The 24222-nt window shown below is 47.2% G+C and overlaps 1 protein-coding gene across 7 annotated transcripts in view; it reads right to left on the bottom strand.

The window, feature by feature from the left end:
• The window catches only part of TMEM40 (transmembrane protein 40), a 39235-nt gene extending 20631 nt beyond the window's left edge, over positions 1-18604 (bottom strand). For 4 of the 7 annotated variants that reach the window (XM_065935419.1, XM_065935424.1, XM_065935425.1 and 1 more), the window contains exon 1: positions 18390-18604. The gene's annotated coding sequence lies outside the window, so the exon portion shown is untranslated. Of the gene's footprint in view, positions 1-11589; positions 11686-15422; positions 15521-18389 lie in introns of those variants that run through there. The other 3 variants (XM_065935420.1, XM_065935427.1, XM_065935421.1) reach the window with 2 other exon arrangements.
• Positions 18605-24222: the final 5618 nt, after the last annotated feature.

Raw genomic sequence — 24222 nt, 5'->3', positions numbered from 1 at the left:
TATTTTCTTGGGCTTCAAAATCACTGCAGATGGTGATTGCAGCCATGAAATTAAGAGATGACTGCTCCTTGGAAGAAAAGTTATGACAAACTTAGATAGTATATTAAAAAGCAGAGACATTACTTTGCCAACAAAGGTCCATCTAGTCAAAGCTATGGTTTTTCCAGTAGTCATGTATGGATGTGAGAGTTGGACCATAAAGAAAGCTGAGCACTGAAGAATTCATGCTTTTTAACTGTGGTGTTGGAGAAGACTCTTGAGAGTCCCTTTTATAGCAAGGAAATCCAACCAGTTAATCCTAAAGGAAATCAGCCCTGAATATTCATTGGAAGGACTGATACTGACACTGAAGCTCCAATACTTTGGCCACCTGATGCAAAGAACTGACTCACTGGAAAAGACCCTGACACTGGGAAAGATTGAAGGAGGGAGGAGAAGGGGACGACAGAGGATGAGATGGTTGGATGTCATCACCGACTTGATGGACATGAGTTTGAGCAAGCTCTGGGAGTTGGTGATGGACAGGCAAGCCTGGTGTGCTGCAATCCATGGGTTCACAGAGAGTCAGACACGACTGAATGACTGAACTGAACTGAACTGAAGTGACTTAGCATGCAAGCATGCAACAAGTAGATACTTGTTTTCCCTGTGAGGAGTGGCCATATGATCCAGTTTTGGCCAAAAAGAAGTGAAAAGTCTGATGGGGTTTGGGGAAGGAGTTTTGCTTCTCCTGACAAAAGAGGCCAACAGTACTGGTGCTGTGTCTTGCCTCACCTTTCTTTCTTGAATGTGATGGCAGGAGCCACAGTGGCAATTCTGTGACCTTGAGGGAAACCCAAAGTTAATGCAGGGACATTGAGCTGCTGAGCCCTTGACAGCAGCTGCCTGCTCTCTAGTTATTTAAGAAAAACAAACCCTGTTTTGTTTAAGCCTCATTAGTCAGGAGTCTCAGCATTTGTAGCTGAAAACAATTCTGACTGATATACTTTTCCTCCCCTACCTTCATACATTAATTGAGTATCGACTGTGTGCTTAGGCTAGGGTGATGGGACTAGTGGTAAAGAACCCACCTGCCAATGCAAAAAACATAAGAGACACAAGTTTGATCCCCGGGTTGGGAAGATCCCCTGGAGGAGGGCATGGCAACCCACTCCAGTATTCTTGGCTGGAAAATCCCATGGACAGAGGAGCCTGGCAGGCCACAATCCATATGGTCACAAACAGTCGGACACAACTGAGCAACTTAGTACACAGTACATATTATGTGCTAGCACCAGGGATACCATGGTGAATAAGTTGTATCCTTGTCTTCAAGGTATTTCATAGTAGATGGATGGTGGGGGTGGAGTGGGGGTGGTAGTCCCAGGGGAGCCCAGGGGCCAAATCACACCAGGGTCAGTCAGAGCGCCTGAAGAAGGCAATGTTGAAGGAGAGCTTGGAAGGGCCAGAAGGAGCAGTGTACAAACGCACAGAGTCGAGGGGCCTTGGCTCACATGGGAAACAGTTGGCAGGAAGCAGCTCCAAAGAAGGACACGATTTGGGGGAGGCCTAGGGGGCATATTGCTCTCCTGAGCCTACGTTAGCCGTGTCTTGTTTCAGGATCTTCCTTCTCGAGGCCCAGATTTGCTGCACAACCTCTGGAGCCACTGTTCCTATTCACTTTCTGATCCCTGCTCAGGGCCTAGGAGAGGGTCTGACACGCCCAGGGTGAGTCTCCTGCACTAGATCACTAACCAGCCAGGGAAGGGATTACAGCTGACTCATCTCTGTGTCACCTGCGCCCTGCACAAGGCCTGGCAGAAAACAAAAATGATGACATGGATGATGATGAAGACAGTAACAAACAAGTGCTTCCTATCTGTTAGGCAAGGATCTGAGCACACGACACATGTGCCTCACATCCGCCTCACCACAACTCTATCAGGGCCACCACGCTTGTACCCACTTTACACGTAAGAACCCGGAGGCAAAGAGAGGCTAAGAAACTTGACCGGGGAGCTAGTAAATGGTTGAGCAAGGGTAGTTGCTTAGTCCATGTTGATGCCGGCAGCTCTTCCCAGGCCTCTGTCATTAGCACCAGGAAAGAAGCCACTGACAGTCATTGGAGTGTTATGCAAATGACACCAACTTGGCTTCTATTGACACTTAGCCCACTGGAGCCCTGAGCAAGTGTCCCCAGAACCCAAGGAACTTCCTCAAGCAGTTTTCAGGACACTGAAATGGACAGGAGGGGAAACAGAATGCTCACGGAGGCAGGACCGGAGGGAGCCCTGTTTCTCCTCTTAATGTCCTAACTCATCCCTCCTTCGCCTATATTCCTGCAATAAGAAAGGATAAGCAGAACTGTAAAGGTGTAAAACCCTTAAAATAAAACAACAACAACAACAACAACAAAACCCTTAAAATCAGTGTGCAGGGTGAGGCTTAAAACAAAAGGACAGTGTACTAGGGGTGGGACATCAAACAGAGGGATTGATGCCAGGGGCTTCTGAAAGTCAAGTTCACAGCCTATGACCTCTTTTGAACCAAGATGGAGCACAGGGAGTTGATACAGGAGAAGTGAAGAAAGAAGACAGCAGAGAGGAGAGAGCACATGGTGTGATCCCAGAGGCACGGCATGGTGGGGGGATCTCAGTTCCGCGAACAGGGATCAAACCCATGCTCCCCACAGCGGAAGCGCGGAATCTTAACCACTGGACTACCAGGGAGTTCCCAGCACCCACGATCTCATTTCACACACATTACTCTTATTTTACGCAGGAAGAAACTGAGGTTCAGAGAGACAAATGACTTCTTCAAGGTCTCCCAGCTTACAGATAGACTCGCATCCATTCCCTTCCCTAACACGACGCCCCGTTCCCCGGTCCTGGTTAGAGGCCTGCAGGCTTCGCTCGTTCAGGTGCCTGCCCCCATTCTGAGGCTGGTCCAACAAGGACATGCAATACTTAGCATTTTCCTCTGCAAACCCCAGCCCTGCTGAGTCACCAGTGGTGCCAGGGCCGCTGCACCCACAGGCTTTGTTAAACTGGATTTCCACTTCAGTTCAGCCCAGATTTTCTAAGCTTCTGCTATTACAAGGGTGGGAAGGACAGTAAGCTGAGCCTTTACAGCTTCACAGCGCCTTCCCTGCCCAGCTAGGGGGGGGCATCGGTGTCTGAGCTAACAGATGGGGAAACTGGGAATGGAGAGGAACTTGCACAGGGTCACATAGCGATTCAGGGGCAAGGCTGGCTCCAGAACCCTGTCTCCCAGTTCACGGATTGCTTATCTTCCTCAGGTGTCCCACCTTGGAGGAGAGGGCTGACTAAGACTGAGTTGGATTTTTTAAAAGTCTTTATTTATTTGGCTGTGCCAGGTCTTAGCTGCAGCACACAGGATGTTCAATCTTCATGGCAGCACGTGGGTTCTTTAGTTGCGGCCTATGGGATCTAGTTCCCTGACCAGAGATTGAATCCTGGCCCCTACATGGGGAGCGTGGAGTCTTAGCCACTGGAGCACCAGGGAGGTCCCTGCAGCTGGACTTGCAATAATGGCCAGAGTGGGATGAAGGTTGAGTGGCAGGGGTGGGCGGCGGCGGGGAGGTGACGGGGTAGGAATCCCATGAGGTTGGGGAATCATCCTGGGCCTTGAAAGCTCAGCTCATGACCAACTTTTTCCACAGGTGGACTGTAATGTCGTGCCTTGGGGCCACCAATGGTGGGCCAGCTCAGTTAAACATGCACAGGGCAGGAGATGGGATTGAAGGGATGCTGGGAGCAGAAATAACAGCTGGGAGGGGAACACAGCCAACAGAGGGGTGGACTGTTCTGGCCCACCTGGTGTCAAAGCCCCTTCTGGTGACAGGAGAGAGCACATGGTGTGATCCCGGAGGCACGGCTTGAGGGATGTCAGTTCCCCAAACAGGGATCAAATCCACGCCCCTTGTAGCAGAAGCACAAAGTCTTAACCACTGGACTAACAGGGCATTCTCAGTACTCAAGATCTTACCTCACGCCTGCTAGTCTTAGCCCAGGCGCAAGTCACAGCCCTGGATGATCTCCTCTGGCTGCTCAAGTCACCCCAGACAAGCCCACGCCCTAACATCAACCACATCCCACCAGGCAGACGCAGCTCCAGGACAAGCATGTGGGAGTTCTTGAGGGGTGACTGCCCTCCACCCAGGCTAGACTCTCAGCCTCTTCCTCCCAGGGATCTGACTTGTGACGAGCATGAGTGACACAGAGCTCTCAATCAGCTGGCGCTGCTCTGCCTTGCCACAGGGCCCTCTCGTTTCTGCTCCTGGGCACCATCTTCTCCGTGGTCAGCTTCCTCACATGCACCCTCTGTTCTGTGAGACACCCATATCCTCCCAAAGAAGCCCTTTTATGGTAGCCTGAGGTTGTTTCTGTTACTTGCAGCCAAAGCACTTGAGTTGAGACAAGTGTGTGTGTGTGTGTGTGGCTGGGTGGTGGGGGAGGTTCGAGGGGTTTGTTCTGAAAGGGTAGGCAGAGCAAAGTGGGGCTTGCCGGGGTGGCCGGGCCAGGGTGGGATGGGCAGGGTCCCTGAGACCCCACACCATATGAGGTATTTTGTCACAACTCCAGGCTGGATTGGGGACCTCCTGGGTCTCCCCATCATGGTAACCATCCAAGCCTGTTGTCTTATAGACCTTGCCCTCGAGACCTGTACACTTGCTGAGAACAGAGACCATCTTGGAGCTGGTTCAGCTCCTGTCTGGTTTTCTATTGCTTCTGTAACAAACTCCCACAAACTCAGTGACTGGAAGCAACACATGGTTAGCATCTCACCCTTCTGTAGGCTGGAAGTCTAGCACTGGTTCACCAGGCTAAAATCAAGTTGTCCATTGGGTTGCCTGCCTTTCTGGAGGCCCAAGGGGAACACCCATTTCCTTGCTGCTGCTTTTTCTCCTTCCTCTCCCCGCTCCGACTTTGTCCAGCTTCTATAGGCCACTCACATTCCCTGGCTAGTGGCTCTTCTTCCATTTTCAAAGCCAGCAATGTCAGGGCAAGTCCTCACGCTGCACTGTTCTGACCTCTTCAGCCTCCCTCTTCCACCCTTAAGGACTCTTGTGATGACACTGGGCCCCACTCAGATCACCGATGATAATCCAGTATGTTAAGGTTAGCAGGTGAGCAACCTCAATTCCATGTGCAATGTCATTCCCCTTTGCTGCATAAACTAACAGGGCCTCAGATTCCAGAGATTAGAACACAAGCATCTTTGGGGATCATCACTCTGCCTACCACATTCTCCCCCCGACCCAGTGCCTGGCTCAGCCCAGAGCTTTCAGAAGCCGAACATCTTCCTTCCGAGCTTCTCTGACTCCACCATCCTTATGGGCCCTCAAGCTCCAAACGCAGGAAGGATGACCCAGCTCCTTCCTCTCTGGCCAGCCAAAGCCCAAGCCTGTCCGATTTTACCTTCAAGAGGAACTGGTTTCTCCACTCCCACTGCCTTCTTCCCAAGAGATCCTACAAGGGCAGTGAAGGCTTTGGAGCCAGTCGTTATTGTGTACCCATCCCTGTCCCTTTGCTGCTCAGTTTCTGTAAATGGGGTATTAATATCTCTCCCCCCAAGTGTTGTGGGGATTGAAGGATATCATGCCCACAACAAGCCCAGAATACTGTCACCCAGTAAATGAGAGTTTCCCCTTCCTTCCCCATGCTCAACATCTCCCAAACTTGGCTAATGGTCAGATGTCCCTGGGAGCACTGTTGGTAGTGCAGATCCCCCAACTCCCTTACTCTGAGGGTCTGATGTTCAGAGCAAGGTTAGGGTTAGGGTGCAGCTCAGAGAAATCTGTATCTTTAACAAAGGCAACACATGCTAGGCAGACTGCGGTCCACTCAGACAGCCAGAATCTCTCCCCTGAATGTTATGATCATCTCCCAACAGGCTTGCCTGCATCTGGCCTCCTTCTTCCAAACAAGTTGCTGGGTTGCCCTGGGTTTCTGTTCCCCCATACATAAAAGTTGCACACTACAAGGTTCTTCCAGCTCTGACATTCTAGGAAACTAATGTTCTGCTTCTGTTAAAGCCTTCAATGTTCATCCACTCAATCAGCAAAGGCACTCAGGGTTGATACGACCTGCCCAAAGGCCCAGAACAGCACGTTCTAAAAGTAAGTTACAAAATGGCATCTAATGGGGCCCTTAAAATACTCCAAGAAAAAATGGATTTTATCTTCAAAGAAGTTTGGGCAATGCTGCTTTCTGTAGGCTCCAATAGGAGCTGCACAAGGTGCAGTTGTATATGAAAGGCTCTGAGAGGGCCTGCAGGAGAGAAAGCTCTTTCAGTCTAGTTAATCTGACCCTTTCTAAAACTACACAAGAGTACAGTCTTTTCTCCTAGAATGTGGCTCCATGTCTTTTGGCACAGTGTTGGAAAATGTCACCTGCTCCAATCCCTGCCATGACTGGGGCCGGTCTTTTCATCCTGGCATCCAGGCCAGGGCACTCTCACTGGCTACTCTGGACAGTGTCAACTTCTGGTGTCCAGGGTTTTGTCCGCCCTTCAAGCAGGACAGTTGGGGAACGGAATGAATTAGGAACAGACCCTGGCAAGCAGGGGCTTGGAACAGAAATGGTGTTTTCAGAGCTCCGGATCCCACGGTATGGGTGGAAAATCCTCTTGGTGCCCGCAGGGCAGGGGTTGGGAGGAAACTGAGTCAGCTGTTGTGAGACTGAGGGCCTGGCTGGGCCCTGCCACCAACCCCTGGGCACATTGCTTCTCTTCTCTAGGCCCTTTTTTCTCATCTCTGACACAGAAAATAATGTCACTCACTGAGGGTTTTGGAGCTCACCTGGGGCTGTGGATAAGACAGTACACAGTAAAATGATCTCACTACTGGAAAAGACCCTGATGCTGGGAAAGACTGAAGGTAAAAGAAGAAGGGGTCAACAGAGGATGAGATGGTTGGGTGGTATTATTGACTGAACAGACATGAGTTTGAGCAAACTCCAGGAGATAGTGGAGGACAGGGAAGCCTGGCAAGCTGCAGTCCATGGGGTTGCAGAGTTGGACATGACAAAGCAAAGATAACACAGCCTTTGTTTATATTAATAGAAGCACAGAGACCATGGTGAGAAAGGTGACCTCTACGTTACCATCTCCTATCTTAAGGCTCAATCTTGGGTCTTGAACAGAAGAGAGTCTGGACAAATCAAGATAATTCATAGGATGAGGACGGTGTGGAAACTACATCCAAGAGAACTGGATGAAGGACCGGGTGTGTTAGTCGCTCAGCCATGTCTGACTTGCTCAGCCTAAGGATGAGCACTGCATAAACAGACCTGGTCATTGTCCCCAGGTCTCTGCAGGGCTCCTCCAGGACAGGGGGACCAGGTGGGGCTGTGAGCTCAGAGGGAGCAGTCAGGATCTTGGGGAGTCACCAAGGCAGATGCCAGCTCAATATATGGAAGAACTGTCTAAAAATGATAGCTGCTTCAGGTGGTCACGAGAACCCCACATGAGAGGTGGCAAGGTGAAGCGTGGTAGTGGTGGGCTTAGATGTCCTTAGCTCAAAACCTGTTAGTCTCTCAAATAATAATCCCCAAAGCACAGGAAGGACATGTCAGTTCATCTATTGCTACTTAAGTTTTAAAAAATTTATCTATTCTTGGCTTTGCTGGCTCTTTGTTGCTGTGCAGGCTTTTTTCCAGTTGCAGCAAGTGGAGGCTACTCTCTAGTTGTGGCACACAGGCTTCGTATTGCAGTGGCTTTTCTTGTTGCAGAGCACAGGCTATAAGGTACACAGGCTTCAGTAACTGTGACTTCCGGGCTCTCAGCCACAGGCTCGATAGGGCTTAGTTGCAATGAAGCATATGGAATCTTCCCAGATCAGGGATCGAACCTGTGTCTCCTGCATTGGCAGATGGATTCTTTACCACTGAGTCACCAGTGAAGCCCTACTTCTACTTCACTTTTAGCTAAAAATAGTTAAGAGTACATAGTTCAACTCTGATGTGCACCCTTGGCCATATATCAGACACCCAGCGCCATGTCCACTAAGTGGGGTCCCTAGGGGCCAGTAGGGAAGCCCACAGTGCAGACAGGTCTGCTGTGGCCACATCTTCTGTCCCTCCATGGTCAGCCTATTGCCCTATATTGCCCTATACTGCCGTGTCCTGGTGGTGGGTTAGGATCACACAACGCAGCTTTAACTGAATCAGCCCCTGTAGTGTGGACAAGTGGCTTCAAAGAGTCCCTGTCAAGAAACCACAGAAGGAGATAGTGCTAATCAAGAAAGTACAAGCCAGACACAGGAAAAGTGTGGAAGAGACCCACCACTGCTCCTAGTTCAAGTCCTACAGCAGGCACCCTAATGTTGAATATAATGAACAGGATCTCACATACACACTGTTGCTGACTGCAATCATAATAAGAAAGCTCCTTGAAAAGTGAACTTCCATTCACTATTGTTGGTGATGGAAAGTCACTCTGAATAATATAATAAAGTATATTAAGAGATATTAACTAATGGTTAATATCTTGAGATATTAACTAATGGTTGCAGTACCTGTATATGACAAACCTAGATAGCATATTAAAAAGCAGGGACATCACTTTGCCAACAAAGTTCAGTATAGTCAAAGCTATGGTTTTTCTAGTAGTCACATATGGATGTGAGAGTTGAAACATAAAGAAGGCTGAGTGCTGAAGAATTGATGCTTTTGAACTGTGGTGCTGGAGAAGAAGACTGTTTAGAGTCCCTTGGACTGCAAGGAGATCAAAAGAGTTAATGGTAAAGGAAATCAACCCTGAGAATATTCATTGGAAAGACCGATGCTGAAGCTGAAGCTCCAATACTTTGGCTATCTAAAGTGAAGAGCTGACTCACTGAAAAAGACCCTTATGCTGGAAAAAATTGAAGGCAAAAGGAGAAAGGGGCAACAGAGGATGAGATGGTTAGATAGTATCACTGATTCAATGGACGTGAATTTGAGCAAACTCCAGGACAGAGTGAAGGACAGGGAAGCCTGGTGTACTGCAGTCTATGGGGCAAAGAGATGGACACAACTGAGCAACTGAACAACAACAACTTGTATATCATTTCTAAATCTATAAATATATATATGTTGGGGGTGCCTAAACATTTTTCTTGGGCAGAGGGCGTTATCAAAAAGTCTGATGAACACTGCTCTGGATTCTTAGGCCCAGCTAGACACTAGGGGATGCTATTCCTTGTTTAGGTTGGGGGTCTAATTAGATTTGTTTCAGATTTAGGAACAAAAATGCTAGTGAGAAGTGTGCTCCCAAGTAAACTTTTTTGAGGTTCACAACAACAACCACAATGCTTGAAAATTAATGGGAAGAAACCAAAAATTCTGAAAAGGTTTTCCATGGCTCTGACCCTCCAAGGTGGGTGTCTTATTAAACAGCCTGAGCCAGTTCAGGCTCCTTTTTCTCATTCTCTCATCCCAAATGCTCTCAGTTTCTCTGTCTTCTCTCTCTCTCTTTCTATCTTTTCCCAGCAGTATCTCACATTCTCTCTCTCTCTCTCTCTCTCTCTCTCTCACACACACACACACACACACACACACACACACACACACACAATTGGCAACAGCAAAGACCAGACAAAAGGCATCCAGAGCAGGAGAAAGAGCTTGCTGCCTCTTGAATGTCAGACAGACCCGGACTCACTTCCCACTTCTACAGACCACTAACTGTGAGATCACTGCAAGTCTCCCCCAGTCTCAGAGCCTCAGAATTTCCCCTGGAACAGGCACATCTACAACTCAACAATAACATGACAACCCAATTTCAAAATAGCCAAAGGCTTTCAACAGACATTTCTCTAAAGAAGATGTACAAATTGACAACAGCATATGGAAAGATGCTCGACATCATTAGTCATTATAGAAGTGAAAATCAAAACTACAATGAGATACCACTTCACACCTGCCAGGATGGCTAAAATATGAAATACAAACAAGTTCTGGGGAGGATGTGGAAAATTTGGAGACCTGACATATTGTCAGCGGGAATGTAAAATGGTGCAACTAGTTTGGAAATTCCTCACAATGTTTCACAATGGTGAAACACACAGTTTCACCATAGGACCCAGCGAGTCCTCTGTATTATATCCAAGAGAATAGACAGCCTATGTACACACAACGACTTGTACATGAATGTCCACAGCAGCATTATTCATAATAGCCAAAAAATGGCAACAACCCAAATGTCCATCAACTGATGGATGAATAAACCAGACGTGATATCATCATACAAGATTTTTCAACCATAGTGAAGAATGAAGTGCTGACACACGCTAAAACATGCATAAACCTTGAAAACATTATGCTCAGAGAAAGAAGCCAGTCAGAAGAGAGCCCCTATTGTATGATTCCATTTACATGAAATGTCCAGAATAAGCAGATCCATAGAAACGGAAAGTGGATTAGTGGTTGCCAGGGAGAAGGCGACATGGCGAGTGACTGCTAGAGGGTATGGGGTTTATTTGGGGAGGATAAAAATGTTCTAAATTAGACAGTGGTGAATAAACTGAAACACACTTTCTTCACAACTTGGTGAATAAACTGAAAACCACTGACGTGCACACTTTAAAAAAGGTGAATTTTATGGCATGTGAATGATATCTCCATAAAGTTATTTATTTTTCTTTTTAAAAGAGAACTTCCCACATAGAGCTGTTGTGCAAATGAAAGAAGGCCTCCATCGGCGATGACCAGCAGGGTCCCCAGTCCTGGTATGTGGCCATCATGTGGGAGACGATGCAATAAGAGGGTGACCTGGCAACGATCTCAAAGCACAAGGACCCTAGTTTTTCAGAAGGCTGCGCCAGCCCAAATTCAGGGAGATGCGGAGAAAGGAGGGGGTTCATTAGTATAGATCTGCTTGGACTTCAAACAAGACAAACACCCCCTCCTGACGTGACTTTTCTCTCAGTTTCTAAACAAACCAGGTCAAAATGATAAGCCCCAGACCACAATCTTTCTCGTCCCCAGTGAAAGGAAAAATGGGCTGGCTTCCGGCCCAAAAACCACCTCCCAGGAGAGAAACCAGGATGCTCTGCGCACAGATGAGGGGACTGGGGCTCCCTCTCGGCCGCATCCCCGGCCCTCCTCCGCCCCGTGAGCTTCCGATAGCAGCGGCCCCTCCTCCCCCAGCTCTCCATTCAGTACTTTTTCCTCAAAGACGCCTTCGAGGGTCAAGGCCAGGGCAGCTTCTGCGGGGAAGGGGAGGGCGTGTGCGAGGAAACACCCGCCAAAGCTGTGGGTCCCACGAGGGCGGAGAGCGGCAAAGCCTTCAGAGAGTTAGTCAGACACTTCACCTCACAAATGGGGAAGCTGAGGTCGTAAGGTTTCTGAAAGCCCCGCAGAGCAAGTTAGCGACAGACCCGGAGTGGGCCGACGGGACCCTCCCAGCACCGCGGAGAACTTCATTCTCCCCTGACCCTCCAGAGGAGACGGAGGCGCTCACCTGACTGGGAAACCACGGAGTGGGACTCAAATTCAGGTCCGCCGGGAACCACAGAATGTCAGGCCTGCTGAAGAGCTTCTGTCTCCCCGAAACTCCAAAAAAAAAATCCCCCCACCCCGCCCCTCAGGCGCCCCGTTCCCTTACCTGAGCTCCGGAGGCAGGTGCGCGCTGGAGGCGAGGCGAGCTTGGACTGCGGGTGCCGGGGGAGGGGAGAGGGAGGGGGGCGGAGAGGTGGCCCCGCGGGGGGCGGAGAGGTGGCCCCGCCCCCTGACGAGGAGGGGGCGGGCCTGACACTGGGCAGGGGCGGGGCCTGACCCTGTGCCCGGGGGCCCCAGGTTCACACGCTCAGCGGTGTGGCATTCCTTCCTGCGGTGCTGTGGGCCCCCGGCCTTCCCGTCTGACCTGACTCTTACCCCGATGTGCCAGGAGGGCAGATGGGGCGGCTACACCACGAGACCCCTGTCTCCTCCCCCCGGGGCCATGGCCATGCCGTCTAACTTCAGGGCCTGTTGTACCACTCTGGCTGTGTCAAGCAGCGTCCTAGGGCCGCCTCCTCCCTGCCATGGCTGAGGCTGACTCAGGGCACAGCCATGTGGGCCAACCTGATGCTCCCCCGGAGGACGGAGGTTAGGCCGGCAGCAGAAGAGGAGGCCTTAGGCTCAGTGTTGCCTTGAGAGACCCCTGTGAGTGGGGCTGGCAGTGCCCTCCGGTGGTGAGGAAACCAGGCAAAGGCTAGAATATCTACCGACTTGTGGGTCCCAAATGGGTGGGAGGCGGGGACTGACCTCTCCAAGTTGAGGCCAGAATTAACCCCAGCTCAGCCTGCCTCTCTCACTCACCTCTCAAACACTCTGGAAGAAGGACAGTAAGCAAGTCCTACCCTGCCCTGGGTAGCACCCTGAGGGAGACATGCCGCGACAATGTCCGTGAAGGCAAGGCCCAGGCAGCTGGGGGTTCCCAGGAGGGCTTCCTGGAAGAGGAATCATCTAAGCTCAGGAGTCATCCTTGGAATCATCCTTGACTCTTTGCTCTCTCATACTCTGGTCCTGACTTCTCTGGAAAACCCTGTTGGCCCTACTTTCAACATATTCTGAATCCAGCCTCTTCATGCCATCTTCTTGCAACCACCCTGGTATCCACTAGTCTCTTTGCTCCTGTCCACCACCCACTATCTGTTCTCATCAGGGCAGCCAGATCTGGTTAAAACCCAAGTCAGCTCATGTCCCCCCTCTGCTCAGCACCCTCCCAGGACTCCCCCCTTACTAACTTCTGTTCTTACACAGCCCTGTACAATGTGCCGCCAACTCCTTGCCCTCTCTGACATCAGTTCCTATGACATCCTCTCTCACTCTGCCCCAGCCACCCAGGAATGTGCCCCAAACACTCCAGTTAGGCCCTCCCTCCTCAGGGCCTTTGCCCTGGCTGTTCCCTCTGCCTAGAGTGCTGTTCCCAGATAGCCACCTTGCTCCTTCCCTCACTTTTTCAGGTCTCTCTACCCAAATGTCACCGTTCCCAAGAAGCCTTCCCTGGCCACCCTGTATATTATAGTAACAAACAGCACCATCTTTCCCTTGCATCTTACTTTACTGCTCACCGTCAGATGTGCTATTTGCTTGTTATGTATACTTCCTTCTTAAGTATTGGTTAGTTTCAAGATCTGGAACAGTGTCCAACACATAGTAGGCGCTTGATAAATTTTGTTGAATGAGAGAGTGACCTGAAAGGGTAGCCCAAGATGCATTCCAAGGGTGCAAAGGTAAGAGACAGTATTGTGTTGAGGATCTGCGAATGAATTCAGTAAAGTGGGAGGGTGGGGGACTTGGGGGCTAGAGGAGGGGAGAAGGGAAAGAAAGAGAGGACTTGGAAGCCACATCAAGGAGATCAGGCATTATCCTGAGGGTGATGGGGATACGATCAAATCTCATGTTTCAGACCAATGATTTGGCTGCCGTATTGTGAACTGGGGGGCAAAACACGAGGGGCAGGATCCTAGCAAGCTGGAGCAGCGGCGGGGTACAGAGGACTAGGGACAGGGGCACTGCACTGTGCAAAACAGTGGCCACCAGCCATGTGTGGTTTCGGAGACTTTGAAATGTGGCTGGGCACAGTTGAGATGTATTATGAGTGTAAAATATATAGTATAATTATATATAAATTATCAATATTATATTATATATTAAATATATTATAATATATAATTATATATTATACATCTATAATTTTTATATTTTATATATTTATATAAATATATACATTTCTATATATTATATTATATTGATATATTGATATATATTATATTGATATATATTATATTGACACATATATTATAATATTGCAATATAATATTATAATTATTATATAATATTATAATATATATGTCAATGCAACAATATTATTATATATAATATACTATAAAATAATATACATTATATATAATAATATATTATATAAAATAATATATTATATAATTATATAATATATAATATATATGATAATAAATTTATAACAAATAAATATATATTATATAGTTATTTATTATAAGTTTATATATAATATATTTTATACAAGATATATTATATATATTATATATTATAATATATAAATGTATATTTATATATTTATAAATATCCTTTAATATATAAATATCTTATAATATATAATATCATATATAATACATAATATAATATATTATATATAAAATAATATCTATAAAGATAATATATTATCAATATATTATCTATATAGATATTATCAATATATATTATATATATTATATATAATTTATATATTTTAACATATTTATGTAAATATATTAATATATTAATATATTAAAATATTATAATGTATTGATTATATATTATATATAATATAGTATATATTATAATATAACATTAATATTTTATAACATATATTATTGTATATGTGTGTATCATGCATATATAATATATAATATATAAAATATTATATATATCTATTATATATTATATAATACATAATATGCTTATATATGTTAGAATATAATATATTCTAATATATTATTTATACAATTATATATCCATATATATAATATTTTATATATTATATAATATCTATTATATATTATATAATACAGATAGTATGTTTATATATAATGTTAGAATATAATATATTATATTCTAATATATTATTTATATAATTATATAATATATATATCCATATATACACATATAGTGAATACATACATGTGTGTGTGTGTATTTATTTCTGGGTTTTTGGCTATGCAGCTTGTGGGATCTTAGTTCCCCAGCCAGGGATCAAACCCAAGCCCTCAGCCATGAGAGCACAGAGTCCTAACCACTGGACCACCAGGGAATTTCCTCACAATATATTCCTATTGGACACTTCTAAATCAGAAGGGAAAATTGAGAGGGCTTGGTGGCTCTGGGCTGTGAAGGTGAGGGAGAACTTTGGTCTAATTGCAAGTCTCCTCTCCCCTCTCATCGCTGCCTTCTGATGAGACCATGCAGTCCAGAGGCAGAGAGAATTGGCCAGAAGAGAGCCAAGAAGGTTAGTTTTCTTCTCAACACAAAGACACACACGTCATATCTTCACAGTAGTAACTATCTAGAAATGAAATAGGTTGATGGACTAGGCAATGAGATCTCTGTCCCTGGAAAAATAAAGTTGAGAACCACCATGAAGCAAGGGGAAGGAAGTTGAGCTAATCAGTTGTCCTCAAAAATGTGGTCCCTGGACCAGCAATATCAGCATCGCCTGTAACCTTTTCAGAAAAGCAAACTCTTGAGTCCCATCCTAGTCCTAATGAATCAGAAACTCTGGAGGTGGGAACTGCAATTTGTATTTTAGCCACCTTCCAACACGCTGGGTGATTCTGGTGCTTGCTCACATTTAAGAACCAATGGACTACATTATACTTCCTACCACTGAAAGGTTTCAGTGACTGGCAGGTAGTACTGTTCCTAAGACCCAGTCAATACCTTGTGTTTACTATCTTCTAGTTCCAGGTGGTTCAGTGGTACAGAAACTGCCTGCCAAGCAGAAGACACAGGTTCGATCCCGGGGTGGAGAAGATCCCCTGGAGAAGGAAGGGGCAACCTGCAGTATTCTTGCCTGGAAAATTCCATGGACAGAGGAGTCTGGCAGGCCACAGTGGATGGGGTTGAAAAAAAACAGAGTGACATCCTCACAATGGAGTGACCACACAGTACAGAGCAGGCCCAGGTGAGGGTACTTCCCCTCTCCGAGCAAGTAAGAGTTGACCTCCGGAAGGTTGGAGGGAGGACCTCGGGGCATTTCCCACCTCTCTGCCGTGGGCGGATCTCCAGGGCCACAACAGAGCTGCCAGAGGCATGAGGAAGTCCAGCTTAGCTCCATGCTGAGGTGACCTCACTGCTGTGTGTATGTCGGGGAGTGATTCATGGGACAACCTCCCACCATCCTGTGGACACAGCTGACAGCCCCGGGGAGCTAGCTCAGCAGCTGAGCGTGGCATCCGGCTTCCCTGCATTCCAGAACTGACAGCCGGGGTGGGGGGCCCCCTGACTCAGCAGGCACGTGAGCTCTGCAGACAACAGTTACACAGCTTGACAGCTTGGCCTCAGTCTCCATATCCGTCAAAATGGGGGAGACGGCTGTCCCAGCCCGTGCTGAGATTATTTGTATGAAGTGTTCGGGGCGGTGCCTGGACTGTCAGCCCTTCCTAGGCCTTGACACACTCGTAATTAAGCTCTGCGATCCCGCAGGCGGATGGGAGCTCCCCAGAGACCTCCCGTGTCTAGTCTGAGAGTGATGCCCTGTGGGTGTGGGGCGGTGGAGAACTTGCCCCTACTATGAACACCCTGGAGCCTGGTTCTTTTTAAATCGTCATTAATTGATTAATTAATTAGCCTGTGCTGGATCTTTGTTGCCACGCGGCTTTTTCTCTAGCTGTGGTGTGCAGGCTTCTCGCTGCGGTGGCTTCCCCTCTTGTTTCGGAGCACGGGCTCTAGGCTGTTCAGGCTTCAGTGGTTGCAGTGTGTGAGTTCCAGAGCGCAGGCTCAGTACTTGTGACGCACGGGCTTGCCGGCTCTGTGGCATGTGGGATCTTCCCAGCTCAGGGATCAAACCCGTGTCTCCTGCATCAGCAGCTGGATTCTTAATCACTGAGCCACCAGGGAAGCTCGAGCCCAGTTCTTGACGTGAGTTTTTATTTACTCACCAAATGGGTGCCTCGGACGGCAGGGCCTGTGTTAATCATTTTCAAACATTTCTTAAGTGAATGCTGTAGACAGGGACTATTGCCCCATTTCATGGATGAGACAAGTGAGAACCAGAGAAGTAAAGGACTGCTCAGGGTGACATAACAGCTATGTCTAAGTCGGGACTTGAACCCAGGTTTCCCCAACTCCAGAGGCAGAACTTTTTTCACTCCTCCATGGAGAAACTCCAACCTAATCTAGCTTAGAAGCTCCTGTATGTGTCATTTAAATCTATGTTTGAAGAGGTAGCCTCTGGCCTTTGCAATTCCATATTCTTTAAGAAACAATGGCTGTACCTGATGCAATCTGAGATGGAGTTGAAAATATTTCTACATCTAGATTAAGCCTGACTCACCCTGGGCCTCCAGGCCTCAGTTGTTTCAACTGTGGAATGGGCCTATGGAAAAACCTCTGCAGCTGAAGGCAGCAGTTGGACCTGGTCATCTTGAGAGCCCTCTGACTCTCAGATGCCAGTGTCTCAATGCCCCCCTCTAAAAAACAAAGACAAGAGCTAATTTTTTTTTTTTTTTTAACAGAAAGGGGGTGGGCAGACTTCCCTGGTGGCTCAGTGGTAAAGAATCTGCCTGTCAGTGCAGGGGAAATCGATACCTGGTCCAGGAACATTCCACGTGCCACGGAGTAATTAAGCCCATGCTCCCTAAGGAGAAGGCGATGACAACCCACTCCGGTGTTCTTGCCTGAAGAATCTCAGAGACGGGGGAGCCTGGTGGGCTGCCGTCTCTGGGGTCGCACGGAGTCGGACACGACTGAAGTGACTTAGCAGCAGCAGCCACAAGAGAGTAGCCCCCACTCGCCGCAACTAGAGAAAGCCCTCGCAGAGCAATGAAGATGCAGCGCAGCCAAAAACAAATAAATAAATAAAACAGTGTGTACATGCCAAACAAATTTAAAGAGGGGGGTGAGTGGTGAAAAAATCCAGCTTAGGACACTCTGACAAATGCAAAATAAGGGATTCAGACTCAATTTAGGTGGCTTTTAATTTTTTTTTTAATAGCAGAAAGATCCTCTTGACCAGTAAAATTTAAGGCATTCTGTCAGATCAGAGTGGACTTTTTCTCAGCTGAAGTGGGGGTCCTGGGGCTGGCGATGGGAGTACCTGCTCAGCGTCACCTTGCAGGGCTATCTGGAGGGCCTACTGTGAGTTACTTTGTGTCCACCACACAGCTGGAGCTTTTAAGAAGGGGCAGGATGCATTTCCTGTGTCTCTGTCCCAAACAGGCCCTCCAGAAAGCAAAACCTATGAAGTGCCGTAGTTCTAGAAATCGGAGCCCAGTGAATTTTGTTAACACTCTTCTAACAAACGAATTGCCAAGAGACATCTTTAACACAATCTGGGAAACTTGAATATGGACTAAATATTAGATTGTTTAAAGGTTAGTGTTATTTTTGTGAGCTATGATGTTGGCACAGCAGCTATGTAAAAATGTCATCCGTTGGCATGGCAGGCTGAAGCAATTACTGGTGACAGGACATTGAGTCTGGGATTTGCTTGCTTAAAAGCACTCTAGCTTTGGGGAAAATGTGGGAGGGGGAGACAGGAAGGACAAATCAACCAATGTGGAGAACAGCAGAAGCGAGGGGATTCAGACGTGGGAGTTTATTACATCAATATTATTCTTTCTACTTCTGTGTACATTAGGATATTTCCATAAAAACAGTCTTTGAGCATGCAGTTACTGAACTCACCTGGAGAAAGTTGGTCTCGTCCTACCCTGGTGTCCGGATTGTCCTACCCTGGTGTCCGGACTGCGGCTCCATTGCTTTGTCTGAAGCCTGTATTTAGCAACTGGATATCAGGAGACTCCTGGCTGGAACCACTGCTGCGAAATCTCCAGCTGTGAATTGTGTCAGCCTTGGTCATCCTGTCCCATACTTGCTGTTGGGTTTGCAAGTATAGTTCTGTGCTTGAGGAGATAGTCAGCAAGTTCTTTTAATAAATGTGCAAGTTGTTAACCTTTATGATGAATAAAAAGAACAGAAAGGGGGAGGGAGGGAGAGAGGAGTAGGGGAGGAAGGAAATAGAGAGGGAGGAAGATTTTTTTTTAATTAATTAGTTTATTTTAATTGGAGGCTAGTTACTTTACAACACTGTAGTGAGAAGGAGACTTTAAAAACAGCTTTTGAGATCATCTTCAGATCCAAGACCCAGATGTTTGAAACAGATTCACCTATGCCGGAAGGACACAGTGCCTTCAGCCTGGGAATTCTCCTAAGAGCTCTGGGGAGTGACACTCCTGTGAACAGTGTCTAACTGGGCTGAAGCCAGGTAGATGTCACAGGACACACCTGTCCTGCAGGTATGAGGGGCAGACGCAGGGCATGCTATGATGGAACCTTAGACTGTGGGGATACAAGCATGCGTGTCTGGAACACTGGCCCAAGTCTCTGCCTGGAGAATCTATCTGCTCCTCAAGGCTGGGCTCACACTTCCCATCTCTCTCCTCTGTCCCCACAATCCCTCCCTTCACCATCCGATTCAGTGTATGTCTCCTCCACAAGCTGTAACAGTAATAAACACAACTAATAGCTACAGTTCACTGCAGGTTTGCTGTGTGCCCGGCATTCAGCCAAGAGCTTTTCCTTCTTGGGTGGGTGCTGGGAGCCAGCACATGAGATCCCACCCATGACAAGGTCATGAGGAGAAGACCTGACAAGCAAGACAGATCACGACTTCAGAATTTCAAAAAGCTGCCCCGGCGCTCACCTTAAAGATGATCTCTGTCTTTCTGATGCTTGCTATATTAGACTACTCCCTAATTTCTGTGACACAGGTAGAAGGCCTTCCCCGATCTCTCTCCAAACAGAACCAACTTAGAACTTTAATCAATATGTCCCCCGGACGGTGGTATCCTATAAGATTATCCAGGATAAAAGGAGTGTTTCAATTTAGACCCCTTTGCTGGCATTCTAGCCTGCTTGGCAAATGCATACTAATGCTCACAACACCTTAATCATAAACAGCATAAAGAACCTGATCACACAAAAGGCTCTAATAGGCACAGAGCCCTTCGGGGGATGAAGGAAGCCCTATTAGAGAACACAAAAATATTATTCTAAAAGTGGTTACAGTCAAAGATTTAGAAAAATACGAGTTTAGAATTGTTCATGTTAACCAGGAATGCTAAACAGGGGCTGCCTCACCGGAGCTGCAGAGTCTTTGTGTTGTAAACCTTTTAGATAAATTTAACTTCTGCAAAAGGACTGACCTTTGTGTTCATTAAAGAATAGATTACAGGAAAACAGCTTTGCATTCACCTAGGTCATAAAATGTTAATAGGCTCCAAGGCCAGAAGATAATGTACAAGACCCTCATAAACAAAGAAGTATGCAGAAAACACCCTGGTTTCGTGAAGAGCAAGCTGATGTAATGTTAAACTATCTTCCCCTTAGAAATGTACTAATTTAGGGTATAAAAGCCACGGTAAAAAATAAAGCATTTGCCAGACTCTGCCAGACTCTGCTGCACCCCCCCGTCTGGTCACTCTCTGTCTGTCTGTCTGTCTGTCTGTCTCTCTCTTTCTCTCGCCGATGCCGTTCATCCTGAGGGTACCCCTGGATCCTGCCGAGGCTGGACCCCGGCAGGTGGGTGCTATTATTTCCATCTTATAGATGTGGAAACTGAGGCTCAGAGGGGCTGAGTCAGTTGCCCGAGGTCACACAGCTAGAAAGAAAAAAAGAAAGGGAAGTGGCTCAGTCGTGTCCGACTCTTTGCAAGTCCATGGACTATATAGCCCATCAGGCTCCTCTGTCTGTGGAATTTTTCAGGCAAGAGTACTGCAGTGGGTTGCCATTTCCTTCTCCAGAGGATCTTCCCGACCCAGGGATCGAATCTTGATCTCCTGCATTGCGGGCAGACGCCTTACCATCTGAGCCACAATGGAAGCTCCCACACAGCTAGAAGCGACTCAAATTCAACTCTGTCTTCTCACAAAGTAGTTGTTCTTCACCACATCTCTCTTAGTTTCCCTCCATATCACCCCTGTGTTTAGCAAACAGCCCGGCTCTTTGGTAAATACTGACAGGAAAACTCAGGACTTCCCAGATGAAGATAGTGGTAAAGAACTCGTCTGCCAGTGCAGGAGACGTAAGAGATGTGGGTTCCATCCCTGGGGTTGGGAAGGTCCCCTCGAGGAGGGAATGGCAACCCACTCTGTTATAGCCACGCTTTCCAGGAAACAAACTCACTCAGAAGGACAATGCAGATAGTGGAGTGCAGTTTATTACACCGGCGGGCCCAAGGCAGGGTCTCCTCTTAGCCAAGGGCCCCGACTAGCATTATGTGAAAATCTTTTGTACCCCATGTGTACTAGTCCAAACCCACCAGCCCAAATCCCTTTAGGCTTACAAAGGAAGGGTAAATACAATCACAATAACCCCATCATTCACGTGTTATGTGTTATAGATACTGTCCGGAGGCAGGGGAGATTAGTGTCTTCCCTGCCCAGAGGGGGGTCTTATCCTTCCATTGTCATTCCCACAGGCGCTAAGCACAAAGTTCAGAGTCCACTGGAGAGGTGGCCCCGCACGACCGGCACGGACAGGCCTGAGATGGAGTCCAGGCCCTATGAATTCCTTCTTCGACTCCAGTATTCTTGCCTGGAGAATCCCATGGACAGAGGAGCCTGGAGGGCTACGGTCCATGGGGTCACAAGGAGTCGGACACGACTGAACGACTGAGCACGCACAGATGAATACTCACCGGTTGGATCCTTGGCTCCCCTCCAGGGCTGGAGGGGGCTGTCACTCTCTCCCGGCAAGCTGCCCACCTAGTTCACTTCCCAAAAGATGTGACAGAACAAAAAGATATGACAGAACAAGAGTTTAACCTTGTTTGCTTCAAGCCCAGACATTTTTCTCCATCCCGGAAGGAAAGAAGTGGCTTAATATTATAAAGAGCCATAAAGTGATTCAGTATTATAAATAGCTTGCGGTTGTTGCTGTTTAGTTGCTAAGTCATGTCCGACTCTTTGCGGCCCCACAGACTGCAGCCTGCCAGGCTCTTCTGTCCATGGGATTTCCCAGGCAGGACTGCTGGAGAGGGTTGCCATTTCCTCCTCCAGGGGATCTTCCAGGCCTAGGGATTGAACCCGCATCTCTTGTGAAGCCTGCACTGGCAGGCGGATTCTCTACCGCTGAGCCACCAGCGAAGCCGCACACGTGACTAGTGGCCATCGTATGGGGCAGTGTGGATACAGAAAATTTCCAGCTTTGCAGAGGTCTGTTGGACACTGCTGCTCTGGAGCCCAGAGCCCAAAACAGGTACCCAAGAAGTGTGTTATAAAATAAAGATTTCTTTATCTCCTTCATACAAGCGTGAGAAGAACATAGCTCAGAGAGGTTGTGTCATTATCCCAAGGCATCACAGTCAGAAAGCAACTTCGAGGGGATTTGAACCCAGGGCTGTCTTGCACACATGACTCCCTTTGCCAAGAGCCAACAGCCTCCAGGCTGTTTAGAGAATTCTTTAAAAAACTATAAAACTCCTAGAGGAGAACATAGGCAAAACAATCTCCGACATAAATCACAGCAAGATCCTCTATGACCCACCTCCCAGAATATTGGAAATAAAAGCAAAAATAAACAAATGGGACCTAATGAAACTTAAAAGCTTTTGCACAACAAAGGAAACTATAAGTAAGGTGAAAAGACAGCCCTCAGATTGGGAGAAAATAATAGCAAATGAAGCAACAGACAAAGGATTAATCTCAAAAATGTACAAGCAACTCCAGCAGCTCAATTCCAGAAAAATAAATGACCCAATCAAAAAATGGGCCAAAGAACTAAACAGACATTTCTCCAAAGAAGACATATAGATGGCTAACAAACACATGAAAAGATGCTCAGCATCACTCATTATCAGAGAAATGCAAATCAAAACCACAATGAGGTACCATTACATGCCAGTCAGGATGGCTGCTATCCAAAAGTCTACAAGCAATAAATGCTGGAGAGGGTGTGGAGAAAAGGGAACCCTCTTACACTGTTGGTGGGAATGCAACCTAGTACAGCCACTATGGAGAACAGTGTGGAGATTCCTTAAAAAACTGGAAATAGAACTGCCATATGACCCAGCAAGCCCACTTCTGGGCATACACACTGAGGAAACCAGATCTGAAAGAGACACGAACACCCCAATGTTCATCGTAGCACTGTTTATAATAGCCAGGACATGGAAGTAACTTAGATGCCCATCAGCAGACGAATGAATAAGGAAACTGTGGTACATATACACCATGGAATATTACTCAACCGTTAAAAAGAATTCATTTGAATCAGTTCTAATGAGATGGATGAAACTGGAGCCCATTATACAGAGTGAAGTAAGCCAGAAAGATAAAGAACATTACAGTATACTAACACATATATATGGAATTTAGAAAGATGGTAACAATAACCCTATATGCAAAACAGAAAAAGAGACACAGAAGTACAGAGCAGACTTTTGAACTCTGTGGGAGAAGGTGAGGGTGGGATGTTTCGAAAGAACAGCATGTGTATTATCTATGGTGAAACAGATCACCAGCCCAGGTGGGATGCATGAGTCAAGTGCTCGGGCCTGGTGCACTGGGAAGACCCAGAGGAATCGGGTGGAGAGGGAGGTGGGAGGGGGGATCGGGATGGGGAATACGTGTAACTCTATGGCTGATTCATGTCAATGTATGACATAACCCACTGAAATGTTGTGAAGTAATTAGCCTCCAACTAATAAAAAAATTAAAAAAAATAATAAAAAAACAACACAATTGATTATGTATATGTATATATGATTTATTTATTTTTGGCTGTGCTGGGTCTTGTTGTGGCTTGGGCTTTCTGTAGTTGCAGCAAGAGGGGGCTACTCTGCAATTGTGGCGCGTGGACTTATTGCAGTGACTTCTCTTGGTGCAGAGCACCACGCAAGAGCGAGGGCTCGGTAGTTGTGGCACAGGGGCTTAGCTGCTCCGAGGAATGTGGGATCTTCCCTGATCAGGGATGGACCCCGCGTCCCCCTGCATCAGCAGGCAGATTCTTGACCACTGGACCGCTAGGAAAGCCCTGGAGAAGTTTTGCGGCTCTAGCTGTTTTCGTATAGATCCTCCCACTCTGAGCTTGTACCTAACTGTGCAGAAACCGTGCGGCTTCATTGAAGAATTGTTGCCCAGTCTGGGGTCAGTCCTGATTCCATCCCAGACTGATTGGCTGTGTGACTTGCGGCAAGCCCCTCTGCCTCTACGGCCTCAGCTGCGTTGGGTATATATGAAGAAACCGGTCGTGATGTCCTGAGGGTTGGATGAGGCAGGCAGAGGGCCTGGTGCGACAGGGTACTACTCTTCATAGCCTGGCTGGCTGTGGCGTGGGCCGCCTGGGCAGTGCGCTGGTTGGCTTGATGGATAATAGCAGCTCCTGTGTCTGGCATGCCTACAGATGAGAAAGCTGAGGCTCAGACAGGTCAAGTGACTTGGCCAAGGCCTCACAGGAGCAGAGCTGACCGAGGTCGCCGTGACTGTGTCCCGCTAGCGGGATCCAGGGCACCGCGGCG

This window comes from Muntiacus reevesi, chromosome 4 (genome assembly GCF_963930625.1).
Source record: "Muntiacus reevesi chromosome 4, mMunRee1.1, whole genome shotgun sequence".
In the NCBI taxonomy this organism is placed as follows: domain Eukaryota; kingdom Metazoa; phylum Chordata; class Mammalia; order Artiodactyla; family Cervidae; genus Muntiacus; species Muntiacus reevesi.
This window is presented reverse-complemented; position numbering and strand designations above follow the sequence as displayed.